This window comes from Tenebrio molitor, chromosome 7, assembly GCF_963966145.1.
Source record: "Tenebrio molitor chromosome 7, icTenMoli1.1, whole genome shotgun sequence".
Taxonomy (NCBI): Eukaryota; Metazoa; Arthropoda; class Insecta; order Coleoptera; family Tenebrionidae; genus Tenebrio; species Tenebrio molitor.
In genome coordinates, this window is record NC_091052.1 from 21,303,893 (window position 1) to 21,320,445 (window position 16,553).

General features: G+C 37.1%; 2 long non-coding RNA genes across 2 annotated transcripts; one reads left to right on the plus strand and one right to left on the minus strand.

Annotated features, from left to right (window-relative positions):
• The first annotated feature begins 9,842 nt into the window (after positions 1 to 9,842).
• Positions 9,843 to 12,302, plus strand: LOC138135370 (uncharacterized). The gene is made up of 2 exons (XR_011160964.1): positions 9,843 to 11,719; positions 11,777 to 12,302. It is a non-coding gene; the product is annotated as an uncharacterized lncRNA (long non-coding RNA).
• A 628-nt stretch (positions 12,303 to 12,930) lies between these two features.
• On the minus strand, positions 12,931 to 15,613 carry LOC138135364 (uncharacterized). The gene is made up of 3 exons (XR_011160957.1): positions 15,286 to 15,613; positions 13,986 to 15,235; positions 12,931 to 13,924 (listed from the first exon to the last, which is right to left on the minus strand). It is a non-coding gene; the product is annotated as an uncharacterized lncRNA (long non-coding RNA).
• Positions 15,614 to 16,553: the final 940 nt, after the last annotated feature.

Sequence of the window (16,553 nt, forward strand, 5' to 3'; positions counted from 1 at the left end):
TCGTGATATAATAACTGGTTTGTAAAAAAATAATCGCAAGTAATATAAAGAATGAAGTACGAAATTTCTTCAAGTTCAAGTGTTCAAGTTGTTTATAAGGAGTGTAATTTTTCTAATAAGTATATTCTGTTATATTTTCATTGTATTTGTGAGACTACTCGTTTCATTTTTTTAATATTTATTATCTTTTTTGTTCGACACTGTCAAAATTTGAGAATTTTCTCCTGTGTGAACGGATTTTGATAAATTTGACAACTTGTCAAAACGAAACGTCAAGCTAATTTTAAAGATTTTTAGCGATTTGGAGCCTTTAAGGGGCTCGTCGAACAAAAAAACGTTGTATTCAACTCGTTTTTGTGTAATTTGGGCTTTTTTTGGCACTCGTGGACCTTTAAAACTCTCGTTGCACTCGAGTTTTAAACTGGTCCACTCATGCCAAAAAAAGCCAAAATTACACACGAACTCGTTAAATAAATAACTATTATATGTATAATGTTTTAAATTAAATACTTAATCAAATCAAGGAAACATGTAGCACATTTAAGACTATCCAATCGCAATCATATATAGGTACATTTTAACAATCACAAACAACGGTAAAATCATAGCTATAAATGGATTCTTATTAAAAAAAAAAATTGTCCCATCAGCTTCAAAGTCTTGCGGATAAGATGAAATATCCCTGCTGAAAGACCTTATATATTGTAAATGAGTACCGTAAGGTTCATGATTCTATAAATCGTGGCCAATTTAAATTTCTCCAAAAGGAGTGGGCGTACTTGCATACATATCTTATTTATTATCATTTTTTGAGGTAGCAAATACCAATTTAATAAATATGAGTACCTACCTGTACCGCAGCTGTCGTTATTGCTGAACTTTTATTCACAGAGTAAATGCGGCTTACAGATGAATAATTTTAAGAACGTCAGACGTAATGAAGCGGGAACATTATTAATATTCTTTCTTGCACCCACGTTCTAGTTGTATCAGTTCGTTTGAAATATGGTTCACGTAAGGAAACCCACCCATACAGTGTTTGCAATTATTATCTTCAATGACAAGCAAATACAAAATGCTGCTTCATTTAACTACATCTGTTTGACCAGTGATAATTCATTTTCTATCATCTAAGGAATAAATTTATAGTTGTGTTAATATTTCACGTTGAGTAGGAATATGACGCATTATCTGTTTTCTTATCACATAAGACCACATACATATAAAAAAAAAGAAATTTGAAAAAGATGATGTGTCCAAGAAAAAATTGAAAGGCACTTTTATTCAGTTTTATCACACGTTTATCTAAATCGATATGATTTTTTGTTCTAAAACGCATTTTTATTATCTTATTGTTAGATCATTATCTGCTGATTAATATCTTGATTACATGATTGTTTAAGAAAAAAAGAATGTCGACATTGTAAAACTTCTACATATAATAAAGGATTTGGAAGAAAAAATTTTGACCTTCAAGATGACCAACGTTCGGGATCTCTAGGGGAAGCGGTCTGGCCAAAAAATATCGCTTATATACGATAATAAATATACAAGTGTCCCAGAACTGCTTTCCCAGAGAAAAAAGGGAGTATTTAGGTAAATTTTATAATCTGAACTTTAAAGAAAAAAAGCGATAATCGAGAAAAGACATCCTAAACGTGATCAATCAGAGTTGAGCACCATCAAGGTAGGATGGCCGTAATGTTGGGTTGCCGGGATTTCGAAGTTCTCTATCTAATTACATATTAAAATCTCCATAATTCGACTACAGATGCTTGCAAATGAATGGTGGCCATTTCGAACATCTACTTTAATTTGGTTATTTATAAATTAACTGTTCTTTTTAGAACCATCACTTATTGTTGCATTTCGAAATAATTACGTCAAACAGCAAATTTTTGCGATTATCAAGTCATACAACGTCAACAAAACAAACAAACAAAAACAAGTTGTTTGCCTTTTTCACTTGGAATATGTCTAATTTCCATGCTGACGCTTTTAAAGAAATAACTAAACTAAAAATTTTGCTTTGAAATGGGACTATTATTAAGTGAAATTTACCCTCGCACCCCACCAGATGTCTGTGACATTCACATAATTAGCAAAAAAATTTCAAATTTAATATTTTACAAAAGAGAATATAATTCCTAATTATATACGAGATAATTCTTATCGCCACCATTACCTGCTACAAAACCCGAAATTTTTTGACCACCGGAAGGAACTCGGCTGCACCCCTACAGAGATAGGCGATATACTGTGAATTAAAACAGGGTCGAATTTAGGAAGAATTGAATTAGGAAGAACAGAAAAGTCGCAAACGAAACGAGCTGGGGAAGCTGTGAGTAGACCAGGGGACAGTTCGGAGAAGTTGCAAGAAGAATCACAGGGCCGACAGAATAATGGACAGCGATAAGTATACAACGGATGACGGACAAAGAAAAAGTAAACAGCCTGATTTGAGAAATTTTCGGAAGAAGTAAGAAAATGAAGAAAACTCTCGATAGAAGACATAAGAGTGAAAACGAATTGAAAATAATAATAATCTAGATGACACAGGACCTGAAGCGAGAGGTAAGGGAGGATTTAAGAATTATCAGGAAGGAACAAAAACAGTATAGGAAAGAAATGAAGGAATTGAAAGAGGAGAATGAAAAACTAAAGGACGAAAGGGAGATGAAAGCAGAAATGCATAGAGTAAAAGAAAAGGTGGAGGTCATGGATATGGAAAAAGACGTAATAATGTTGCTCATCTGTAAGATGAACACAAAAAATGAACACGTGTTAAAAGATGGAATGCAGGAATGTTAGTTAGGAATGTTAGCTGCCGACGACTTGCATTATGAATGGGCGTTTCCAGTTTTATAATTTGGAGGACGCTGCACGAACAGGGATTACAACCTTATCATTGTCAACGTGTGCTACCTACACTTGAAACCAGAAAAGAAAATACACCAGAAAATCAGCGAAGAACCTAATTTGGACGCAGGTAAATTGCGCACATGGTTAAAATTGTTCAGGGGTTTTGACCAGGTAGCTGCAACCAAGGGATTAGCGTCGTTTAAATGTTGCTTGCATTTCCAACGTATGTGAATCATTTTATTCTATCACATCCAAATATCTTTAATTTTGTAAATGTTCTTATTACATTTCAGACTACCGTCTAAATAAAAATTAGAAGCGCCAATGTTGAGAAAAAAACTACGTGGCTAAATAATAAAGAAGGAGTTGTTCTTAGAGGAATGCATTAATTTATATAAGAATAATTCTACTTTTGAATCACATAGATTCAATTATGTAAAAATTGTAACTTGTAATTTACCTACAGAACCCTAAGATATACCCAATAATGTCAAAAAAAAATTTTTTTTTATGTCCGATATATTTATTTCGGTGTTAAAGCCCAAGTGGTTAAAAGAAGATGATTATCTAGTCCTGAACGAGAATTATTATGACTGAACGCCCGTCGTCACCACTGGTGCGCAATTTACAATATTACAGGATTCGAGTGTGAAGATTGCAGATGACGAGGGCGTTAGCCCGAGTTCATCTGTAATCACACGAGTTTCCTGTAATATGCTTTAGCCCACGTGTTATGTACAAAATTTTATCTAAGACCGCTCCGAATTAAAAAAAAGGTAAATCTTATTTATTTCCGCCAGTTTCATTACACCACTCAGTGGAATAATAACTTACTTATCCCACTGAGTGGGGTAATGAAGCACACTTATCCCACTGAGTGGAGTAATGAAATGCGTCCGGTAAAGAAATGTCTTATTCCACTCAAATGAGTGGGATAAGTGTCATTTATCCCACGGGATTAGATAAAAAATATTATTCCTTATTGCAAAGAGGATGTAAAGGCCTTTAAAAAAATATAACATTTGTGCCCCGTTGCAAAATGTTTGAGTTGCCCCTCCTTGCACCGCCATCTAGATGAAATAGAAAGCTGTCAAAAAACGAGGAACAATTCTCTGAATTTTCCTACGATGTACAGTCGATGGACAAATAAAACTGGGACAAAAATGACAATCACATAAGTCAAAATTTACAAATTTGCATCGTTTAATTACGGCTTTATCACAAATAGGTTAAGTTTGGTATAACATATTATATAGACACTGACAAATATATTGACAATTCAATGGTCTGATTTACATAGATGAAATTTTAAGTGTCCCAGTTTTATTTGTCCACCAACCGTACCTAAACGTAAGAAAGAAACCGATTTGTACTATTCATCTATTTGTTTTTGGGAATTACGTTCAATGCAAGTTATTAGGTACATGAGCGTCCTCTCAGATTTACTAATCGCTACTTACCTGAGAATAACAAAAATTGCATATTTATCTTCTCTAATCCACTGTAAAAACGTAGTTTACTTTAGCCTGATATTTGTTGAAGTAAATACGCAGACAGAAATCACTTTTATCATATCTAAAAATCCACACTCAATATGTTTTCCTTTCAGGTGTAAATTTGGTTGCTTGCTGTATACTAAACCATGGTTTTGTATGAAGTAAGCATCTTCAAAAAATTAACTCTTATGGGAAAAAATTGACTCTTATGGGAGCTTTAAAAAATGACCTAGAATTGATCATCATTCATATCTTTTTTGAATCTGACAGCGCCCGACTTTTGGCAATTACTGAAAAACTGCAGAAATGAGAACTATAACCAACTGCGGTTGAAAATAACCATCTTTGTTAAACCGAAAATGAAGATCATTTGTGTAAGACTTGATTTTTGCCCAAGGGCGTTATCCCTCAATACTTGATAATTAATCGATCAGACTCATCGGTACACATTAAATTAGACAATCTCAGCTACAGTCATACGATAATCTACAATCGGACTCACCTCCACCTCATTCAGTCATTCAAAGGGTAAAGCACAGGTCCGGACTCGGGTTTGCTCAATGGGACGGTACAAACATGTAAATGATAAACACCTGACACATCTGTCGCGAATCAAGGTCATACAGTGACTCACCCGGGGGATTCCTCCCCCTAGCTTCTATCATGATGAGGGGCTCGAACCACGGGCGTCGTCTTCAGAGCGCTACGTTCCGGGATTGCGTTGGATGTTCTAGTAGCACCTGTAATAGCCCCGTGTGCAGTTTGGGGTGCACAGCCCGCCCGCAGTCTCCACAGAGGAAGACCGCCACGGCCAGAGTATGAGCCTACAACCCACTTCCATACGTCGTCACTATGCCCCCTCAGTACCTGGGGACCGGCATGACCTCATAACCTTTTGACCAGCAACCTATGATCGGTGCATTTGGTTGCCACCACCAGCCATCTCTACGAGACGCGCCCGGTCAACGGCCTAGCCGTGTCATGAGCCAAAGGTGCCCCACCCGGACATCCGGTGCTCAGGAATCATACCATGGTATACGGAGGTTTTACGCATTAAAGTACTGATTTATAGCCCAGGTTGCCCAAACCTGCTATCACCCAGTTACCAACACACCTGGTAACTGTATCTCTATTTCCGCTAGTCTAATTCACTACACCACTTCCGGGCCACGATTATTCACCTGACGACACTCTCGTCCCGTACGTCTCGAGCAGCTCCTCTCTGTTCCAGCTGCCACGCGTCACTGTCTTGCCCCTGGTAAAAATCACCCCCGAGTCAAGGACCTTTCAGAACATAATTTATGAGCCATATGTTTGGGGTGGAAGAGGTAGTTTTTCTGTTGCGTTTTTAAAATTCTCTTACATTTGTATGATGTGATTGTTTATAAATGATCTAGACTGTACTTCACTATAACGAAAAAATAAACTAAAAAATTTACCAAAATGTTAAAGCCTTACGTAACTTGTGAGTTGGTATTATCGAAATTATTATAATTTATTTATAAATCCTGTAGGTACGCCCACATAAATCGCACATAGTGCGTGGGCTATTTTTCTTGTATTCATGTTATACATATGTACATATACATAAATATAAAACTGTAGTCTAGCTTCTTATAAATTGATGTCACGGACAACATGACAAATTTTAAATAAATAAAAATTGCAAACTGGATCCTTTTAACCTACTTTTACAGACAAGATGGAACTCAGTTTGAAAAAACAAATCGGTTTGTAACAATCTATTTATAACATTTATAATGCATTCGCTACGTGATTGACAGTAAGAAATAAATAAATGAAGAAATAAATTTCGTAAAATTTACTTGCAATAGTACCGATTTATTTATGTTTAATGTCACTTTATAATTTAATAACTTTAAAATAATAACACGCTTGTTATCGCGTCATGTTGATTAATTAAAATAAATTCATTGCTCTCTAATTGTGTGGATGATACATCTGAACCAAAATGAAGTGCAATCATTTGCAGTGAGCATAAATCATAAAAGAAAAGGTTTCAAATAAGAGGATTCTCCAAACCATACCTATTTTAGCTTTTAGAAGGTGTTTGCACAGTGGCTATTGAATAAGCCATTAGAACTCGTAAATTAAACAGAAAAGACAGTTGTTTATCTTTCATTCACAAACGTAATTACTGGTTTGATTTGTACACTTCTACCCAAGTTACGTGACGTGTATTTTGTACAAACGTGAGTTACACGACACCAGAATTGTCATCCTTGTCAAATCTACCGAGCTTACAGTTTTCCATTCGGAAAACATTAAGTCCGGATGAATTTATTTTGTTTAAGTGAACTGGAAATAAATAAAAAAAAACAAGTCTTAATCCAACCATACAGGGAATAGCAGGACTGACGCCCCACAGAAGACTGGCAAATTCGTGGGATTATGCTCAAACGTAAATTAAAAACTATATTTTTTTTTACTCTCGAAATAAGCGAGAAAAGACATTGCGAAATTGACCAATCAGAAAATTTAAACATTTTAATTTGTCATTGTGTTTTCTCAAGTGTAAGACTTGGTTTTTGCCCAAGGGCGTTATCCCTCAATATTTGAATCGATCAGACTCATCGATACACATTAAATTAGACAATCTCAGCTACAGTCATACGATAATCTACAATCGGACTCACCTCCACCTCATTCCGCCATTCAATCGGTAAAGCACAGGTCTGGACTCGGGTTTGCTCAATGGGACGGTACAAACATGTAAACGATAAACACCTGACACATCTGTCGCAAATCAAGGTCATACTGTGACTCACCCGGGGGATTCCTCCCCCTAGCTTCTATCATGATGAGGGGCTCGAACCACGGGCGTCGTCTTCAGAGCGCTACATTCCGGGGTTGCGTTGGATGTTCTGGTAGCACCTGTAATGGCCCCGTGTGCAGTTTGGGGTGCACAGCCCGCCCGCAGTCTCCACAGAGGAAGACCGCCACGGCCAGGGTACGAGCCTACAACCCACTTCCATACGTTACTATGCCCCCTCAGTACCTGGGGACCGGGGTGACCTCATAACCTTTTGACCAGCAACGTATGATCGGTGCATTTGGTTGCCACCACCAGCCGTCTCTACGAGACGCGCCCGGTCAACGGCCTAGCCGTGTCATGAGCCAAAGGTGCCCCACCCGGTCATCCGGTGCTCAGGAATCATACCATGGTATAGGGAGGTTTTACGCATTAAGGTACTGATTTATAGCCCAGGTTGCCCAAACCTGCTATCACCCAGTTACCAACACACCTGGTAACTGTATCTCTATGTCCTGCTATCACTAGCCTAATTCACTACACCACTTCCTGCCGTCACTCTCGTACTCGTACCTTGGACAGCCCGTCGGTTGCAGCTGCCAAGCGACACTGCCCCTGTCTCTCCTGTGGAACTCTTAAAAATCACCCCCGAGTCAAGGACCTTTCAGAACATAATTTATGAGCCACATGTTTGGGGTGGAAGAGGTAGTTTTTCTGTTGCGTTTTTAAAATTCTCTTACACAAGATCTGAAATCGTGTTGCAAAACTCTGCCGAGATGTATTCAGCTACCGATTGTGTTGAGATGTTGATTTTATCTTTGGAGAACGCGGACGGAACGCTAGGGAGGCAGCAAGAATTTTCTCTAATCGTTTTCCTAACCGACCTTCTCCTGATCACAAAACAATTTTGAGAGTACTTGCTAGGGCTCAAGAAACTGGGAAAGTTTTACCGAATCGAAATGAAATTGGCGGAGGTGCACGAACCAGACGAACCTTGGCTAATAAAGAGGCAATACTGAATATCGTTGAAGAAGATAGAACTAGGAGTATAAGAGAAATTGTCCAAGAGGTAGATATCTCCAGCAGATCGGTACATCGCGTTTTGAATGAGAACAGACTTCATCCTTTTCACTATACTCGGGTGCAACATCTCGAACCAGAAGATTACCCTGCTCGAGGAAATTTTTGTGTTTGGTTGCTTAATAAAGCGGCAGATGATGAAAATTTTATTTCACGGATCTTGTTGTCGGACGAATCAAGTTTTGGTCGGCAGGGATGTTTCAGCCATCGAAATTTGCATGTCTGGTCGTCGATAATCCAAGGGCTACTTATCCGCGTGCATTTCAGCGTTGATTTTCCGTAAATTTGTGGTCGGGACTAGTGGGAGATTCAGTGGTAAGTCAAGATTGTAAAAAATAAAGAAAGCGTGTTTAGGTATTCCTTATTTTCAGATCGGACCTTTTGAATTACCTATGCGTTTAACAGGAGCAGTGTACGCAAAATTTTTAAACATGGAACTGGCTCATTTACTTGAAAATATTCCATTGATTTTTCTCGTAAATCAGTAGTTCCAACATGGGGGGGCACCACCCCATTTCAGTCGCAATGTGCAAGATATTTTGAATCGAATGTAATCTAATCGTTGGATCGGACGAGGTGGTCCATGCCACTGGCCTGCACAATCTCCGGATCTCAATCCTCTGGATTTTTTCTTATGGGGGTACGTGAAAGACGTTGTTTACAGCCGACCCATTTATAACGAGGAGGATCTTCGAAACAGATTACAAGAAGCTTTTGGAACAATTACACCTGAAATGGTCAGGGCCTCTAAATTAAACTTACTACGGCGTGCACAACTGTGTCTCGAAATGAGTGGTGGACATTTTGAGCATCTCCTTTAATTCTTCTTTCTTTGAGTTTTGTTTGTGTTTCGCTTTGTTATTATTTGCTTTCGTTCTATTAAACTCGGTTCTTTTTAGAACCACCATTTGTTGTTTGCTTTACGACTTCCGCTCAATAATAAATTTGTATTAATAGTTGCGGGCTATACGATGACAACTTTTATTAAATTTATTGACACTATTCTTAACCTAATTTTTTTGACAGTGCAATAATGTGTTAAATTTGACAATAAAATACAGTCGACCAGATATTTTGAGTAGAATGATAATATTTTTGGAAACCAAGCAACGCCTTCATTCATTCTGTTCTTCCCTAGTTTTTCCGCGCTTGGCTAACGGGATTGGTGGATTTGATATGCTTCTAACTCGATTAAAAAGCAGATAAGAAAAAAGAATCTGTCTTTCCAGTAATGTTATTGCTGTCGGCACAAGTCAGTTTCCTCTGGGGCATGAGTTGTGCTACACCCTGTATTTACATCTTATTTGGTGTTAAACAACAACACGATATGACAATATAACTTTTTTTGAATTTGCATCTCTAATAGGTCTATTATTGTATTCAAGTTGGAGTCGTTTATGGCTATCTATTAAAGCACTCGTGATTTAATAGATCTCTAAGAAAATTTTTATCAATATTTCACTGTCTTATTATCATTTACACCAAGAAACTTCCAAAATTAACGTTCAAATTCTACTTTTAAACATCTGTTGAAGATGTAGTTGTATCCGTTACCTTGAATGACCAATTAATACAAAATTCCCTATAATTTGGAAGTTTAATTTTTTTATTTAAAAAAAGGGTGCAAATTCGAAAAAATAACATAAAAAAACTCGTTTTATAAGGGCGTTGACGCACTCGTCCCATAGAAAACTCCCCTACGGCTCGTTTTCTACACCTGGGACTCGTGCGCCAAATCAACCCTTATAAAACTTGTTCTTTAATATACTATTTTCAATTTGTATTAAGACGAGATTAAAAATATTGCTGCTAAAGTTTCGATTTGGTGGTTTTGGCACAATTTTTGTCGCCAACCAAAGCTAAAGAATTAGGCATTTTTGGATTTTTTGTAAGTGGTATCTCTTTAGCTGATAGAAATATTTAAAAATATACATTTTGTACCCTATAATCATTATTCCAGCTAATTATGAAACTAAACATTGAATCGGTAACAGGCCTAACAGGATTTGAAAATGGTTCATTGCCAACAGATCAATGATTTTCGTAAGTTATGTAGATATTATTTATAACCAACTTGTGCCAAAACAGGATCACGTGACAAGTTCTTCTCTGAGTATTCAAATTACCTCTAACACGTCTAAAAATTACAAGTCATTCGCATGTAACTACAAGTCGTGCTGAATTTGGCAACACAACGAACTTTAGTAAAATTGTAGGCATGAGTTTTTTTCTAAAACTTGTAAAAACAAATCTGAGGACTTGTAACAAGTGACTGTAGTATTGCAGTACCTACCAGTATCTAGTGTTTTATTCGTGTTAATAATGGTATCCAAAGAAGCCATGAATGAGAATAAAATGCAAATGTTAATTGGAGCGTGGAGTTCAAGTAACGACATACGATTTCGGATTCATGGATAACTCGATTACAAATTAATTTGATCGCTCTTTACCTGCTCCTTTTCGAGAGCGACCTTTATTATGGTTACCATGTTGTAAAATAATTTGACTTAACAAAGTCAGGATTCACATTTATTTTATCCGGACTTTACCGTCTGCCCTCTTTCTAAATCCAGAGCCCCCAGGCTAAAGACCGACCCTTAAAGATTTATTTACGTCCATTACTTATTTTATACAAATTTATGTTGAAACCGCACGCGATGATCTCACGATCGTAGATAAAATGTTGTAAGACATACGTGTAAAAAGTTCCTTTGTTGCACTCACATCCTTTAAAATACCCCTCGTACCTCGGTCGTGCAATAAAGGATAACTTTTTAGTTTTTACACTTATATCTTATATAACTATTATTTCTAGCTTTTTGTAATTAATACAACTTTCTATAATTGTCATAATAAATCTACAGTTGCTTTGGCAACTTGAAATATATGTAATTTGATGGGAGTTTGCGTATTTCCTGCAAATACCCAAAACTGACAAGCGCCCGTTTTACTATCATTATGGACGCCGTCCATAAAGAGCTAGTTTATGGACGACAAACGATATCATAAATCATGAATTATTTGAACGGGAATGCATTGTAGGGCTTCGTGACGGTAGTTTTTCTTTTCGCCAAATTGCTGCACGTATAGAGCGAAGCATAGCTAGTGTGGTAGCAGCTTGGAGGGCACGGGATGAAAAACACCTTATACGTCGTGCGGAAGACTCTGGGGCTCGCAGAAGAACCACACACCACACCACAAGTTTCTTCCTAATCATGGCCCTCAGAGAGGCTGCGTAGGCACCACTCGATCCGTTGCGGATCAATGGTACGCAGCAAAAGGTAGGCCCATTCGAATGCGTACTGTATACCATCGCCTACGTTCAATGGGGCTTGTTTGTGGCTCGCATTTGGTGCTCCCATTATGCCAAATCACCGTCACCTACGTCTGGAATGGTGCAGACAACGTGAACACTGGACTCTTCAGTGGTAACATGTAGTCTTCTCCGATGCACCAAGATTTTCAATGGGAGCCCATGATGGACGGCAAACGGTGAGGCGACTACGAGGTGAATGTAACAATTTAACGTTTACTATGGAGCGTCATGTAGACCATACTGTTGCAGTCGTGGTATAAGGTGCTATTGCTCATGGCAGCAGATCTCGCTTACTCTTTATTCGAGGCACTATGACAGCCCAGCGGTACATCAATGAAGTGTTGGGGCCCTTTGTTGTGCCTTATGTAAGAAGTATAAGAAGGCATTTTCCAGCAAGATAACGCACGCCCACATATTGTTCGAGCTTCTTTGGCTTTCTTGGAAGAGGAAGAAATCGAATTGTTGCCATGGCCCCTTCGATCCCCCGACTTATCACCCATCGAAAAAGTGTGGGATACGATGGGGAGATTCATCTACAATTTATCATATCCTCCAATCACTTTGGAAGAAGTTCAGGGTGCCATAGCAGAGGCATGGGAGGGTACTCCTCAGGAGTTCATAGACGACGCCATGCCTCGCAGAATACAAGGCTGTATTCGAGAGCGAGGTGGCTCAACTAATTCATAATTCTGTTAATTTCTTGTTTGCCGAATTGCTCTAAACTTTAATCATTTGTTATTGTTATTTTATTTAAAAAAAACCCATTGTTTCTGGGTGTTCATATTTTACTTGCGATCTGTGTACTATGGTTTACCTACATATAATGATGCCTGCTCAATTTCACCCGGTATAACTGATACACTGTTTTAACAGTCTCAATTACGAATCATTAATTATATTCTTGAGGATCCTTGATTCGGGGGTGATCTTTAGCAGCTGGAACCGGACGGAGCTGTTCAAGATGTATTAGAGTAAGGTTAGAGTTAATAATTTGTGACTCCGACTGTGGTACAGTGAATCAGCCTTGTGATAGCCGGTGATAGAATTACCTATACACCCGGTAACTGGGTGATAGCAGATTTGGGCATCCTGGACTATGAAATCAGTGCCATCAAGTAAAACTAGTGATGGGAAATTTCCGGAAATTTATAATTTGGAAATATTTCCGGCAAAAATTTCCGAAATATTTCCGGAAATTTAAGAAACATTGTAATTTTGAAAATGTGTGCTCCATCATATTGGGGTTCTTTTACTCTTCAAAAAAAGACCAAATAACCATGAAGAATGTTTGTTGACAATGTTTTAAGATTTAATAAACCATTTTTTAATATCAGCGACAGAGTTTTGACCTATTGTAGGGTTTTTGGTTGTGCATAAGGAGTTCACTTATTTAATGTTCAAGTTTAACTACATAATTTTTAAATTTATTAAAGAAAAAAAAAAATAACAGTAACAGAAAATAAATGCATTCATAAGAATATAAAATAGTTATAACAAATAACATAAAAAAAGAAAAAAAGATCACTATTCCAGTCCTGTATATAAGTTTCATTTTCATAATTTTCTTATTTATTTTCATATACATAAATAAACTCCGTGTCATGCAGATTTCCGTCATAATAAGCAACATTTGGAGTTTTTTCTATATTTACAATTTCATCACAAGTGTCTTCAATATTTTTGGCATAAATTTTTGTACCGCAAATATCATTATCAGTCTCCTCTATTTCTTGAGCATTATCAGTGTCAATACTGTCAATAGTAATCGTGTCATCATCACATAACTCTGAACTTGAACTAACATCTTCATTTTTGGAAGAGATACTTTCATATTCATACTCATTTCTTTCGATCTCCATCGTCTTTCCTGGAAGACTTTCAACTTCAATGTCATCATTTTTGTCTGTACTTTCACTTTCTATGTTGAAAAACTTAATGTTTGATTTTATATACACCATTTTCTCTGTCCGTTCCAGGGTTAGCCGATTTCGTTTTTTTGTTTTAATTAAAGAAAATGTTTTAAAATTTCGCTCAGCTGCTGCTGATGTAGCTGGAAAATTTAATATACGTTCAGCTACTACAGCCAAAGATCTGGTGCTACAAAGGCCTTTCCACCATGTTACAGGTTCCATTTTTCTTGCAGCTTCCCAAATTGTTTTTGATTTCCACAGTTTTTCTCGTGCACGATATTCACCAATATCAATAAGTAGTTGCTCTCTTTCTAAACTCATGTTAGTACCGACTTCCAATATTTTATCTACTGCCTTTTCAATTTCATCTTCAGATAAGGCTACCTGTTGTCTGGCATCTAATAAACTTGCAGCATAATGTATATCATGACAAACAAATTCCTTTCGATGGTGAAACATAGCTTTAATTTTTCTCCCAACGTCATCACTAAACAAAAAAATATACGTTAAAATCATTGCAAAATAATGACCACATCCCACAAACTAACCTAAATAACGATGAATGCTCCAAAATTGAGTTTTCTATATATTTAATTAGACCTACAACACAGCCTATGGTGTTTTTATCTGCTTCTAACTTATGGATTGCCTCTGAAATAGGAGTTAAAATTTTTAAACATCTTTCTACTCCAGGCCAGTAGGTATCTTCATCCAGGATCTTATTTCTAACACTAATTTCAATCTGATTTTGTATTTGTTGCTTTACAGCTGCAGTTTGCAAATTTTCTTTATTCTTTAATACTGACTGTAGACATTTTGTGTATGTTCCCCATCGAGTTTCAACAGGTACATGAAGAGCTTGTCCAGTTCCACTTTCTGTTTGAATTTTCTTGAATAGTTGGCTGGGAAGATGTTTATTGCGAAATGTCTGCACAATTTTTTTTGTGTGTGCAATAATGTTACTAAAATCTTCAAGGCTAGCGATATCTTTAGCTAAAAGATTCAATCCATGGGCTAAACAGCCGTAAATTATAAGAGTTTGGTACTTTTCTTTTAGCAAATTCCAAGCAGCTTTCATGTTCCTAGCATTATCACTTACAAATGCATGGACTTTTTCACTACCAACTACTTCTATTGCTTCATTTAATATCTCAAAGATAAACTTCCCTGTATGTCTTTCCAGCTGTGTATGTACAGCTTTGTAGAAAACAGGTTCTGGGGTAGTAAATATTATATTCAGTATTGGAGTGTTATTTATATCACTCCATCCATCACATAACATACTTAATGATGTGCTTTGTTCAAGCATCTGAGTTACAGATGTTTTTATTTGTGAATATATCTTGTCCATAATTGATGTTGCAATAGATTTTCTACAGGGGAGATTATAAGAGGGCCTTAAGCATTTGATGAAATCTATAAATTTTTGATTTTCTACAATTGTAAAAGGTAGTGCAGCATCATATATTGCTCTACCTATCATCATATTTAATTTTTCATTCTCACTTGGACACATTTTATCAATAAATGAAGTAACTTTGGATTGAATATTTTTCTCATTTACGTTATCATCAGAGAATGATCCCCAGGTTGAAGATGTGCTACTTTTACAGGTTCCAGTTTTGGAAGTGCTAGCCAATAGTCTTGCAGAAGGGCAGCGTCTACATTCATTTGTAATATGCAACATCATCCTCGTTGCATTTCCGAAATACTGTTTATGGCAGTAGAGGCATGAAACCTTATTGCCTGGCAGCCTTTTAAAATGACTCCACACTGCACTTTTGTGTTTAACCATGTCCTATATCAAAACTTTCAGGGGTTTTTGTTAAAAAAGATCATAGAACTTACCGAAAATGAGAATATGTAACAACTTTGAGTTTCAGATTCAGGTCAGGTAAATTCAATTACAAACACGCGTGCTATTTCATTTTCCTTACATTAATTTAATAGATTATGATTTGGTCGTTACGAACACAAAACGTTGCGAATTGCAGCAATATACCCTACTTGAGTAATTTGAGTCAGCAGTTTACATTAGAGGTTATGTTTTTGAGATTTGGCGGTAAAATTTCAAACTGGGAAACTTATGGAAATTTATAATGTTTCCGTTTCTGAAATATTTCCGTTTCGGAAATATTTCTAATCGGAAATATTTCCATTGCCCATCACTAAGTAAAACCTCTGGTGGATGCCAGGACCATCTGTCTACGTCCGGGTCATGACACAGCGGGAAATTGTCGTTGGTCGGACGCGTTCTTCGGGATGGAAACCAAATGCACAGATCATCCGTTTGCGGGTCAAAAAGTTATGGGGTTCTTCAGGTTTTAGTTTTCTAGGCGCTGAGGGGACAACTGTAACGTATGGATGGGGGATGGCGCGCTTATACCCTCGCATTTGTGGTCTCCTTCTCCGGAGACTACGGGCGGGCGTGCATCTTAAACTGGACACAGCGGCTGTTACAGGTACCACCAGGACATGCGCCGCATCACCGGAATGTGACGCTCTGAAGACGAGACCCACGTCATGAGTTAGGGGGGAAGAAACCCCCTGGTGTGTGATTGTATTGTTCTTGTGTCGTGACAAATAATGTTAGGTGGTACAAACATATAAATGACATGTTTCTACCGCCCCAATTGAGAAAACTCTGATACCCGAGTCCGGACCTGTTCTTTGCCTAAAAGAGCTGGAGATGAGTCTGATTATCGTATGACTTTAGTTGAGGTTGTATAATTGGTCAAATAATGAGCGAATCTGGCCTTTGGATAAAAACGTATCCCTACAGTTGACACAAAACAATTGTACATGTAGAAAATTATTACATCACATTATTAGTTAGATTTCAAGATATGTAGAAAATTCTTTTCAATTGCACTACATTTAAAATTGTGATACTGAATGCGAATGCGAATACACGAGTGCCAAAAAAGGCCCAATTTACACACGAACGAGTTGAATACAACATTTTTTTGTTCGACGAGCCTCTTATAGGCTCCAAATCGCTTAAAACCTTTAAAATTAGCTTGACGTTTTGTTTTGACAAGTTGTGACCTTTATTAAAATCCGTTCACATAGGAGAAAATTCTCAAATTCTGACAGTGTCGAACAAAAAATTGTTT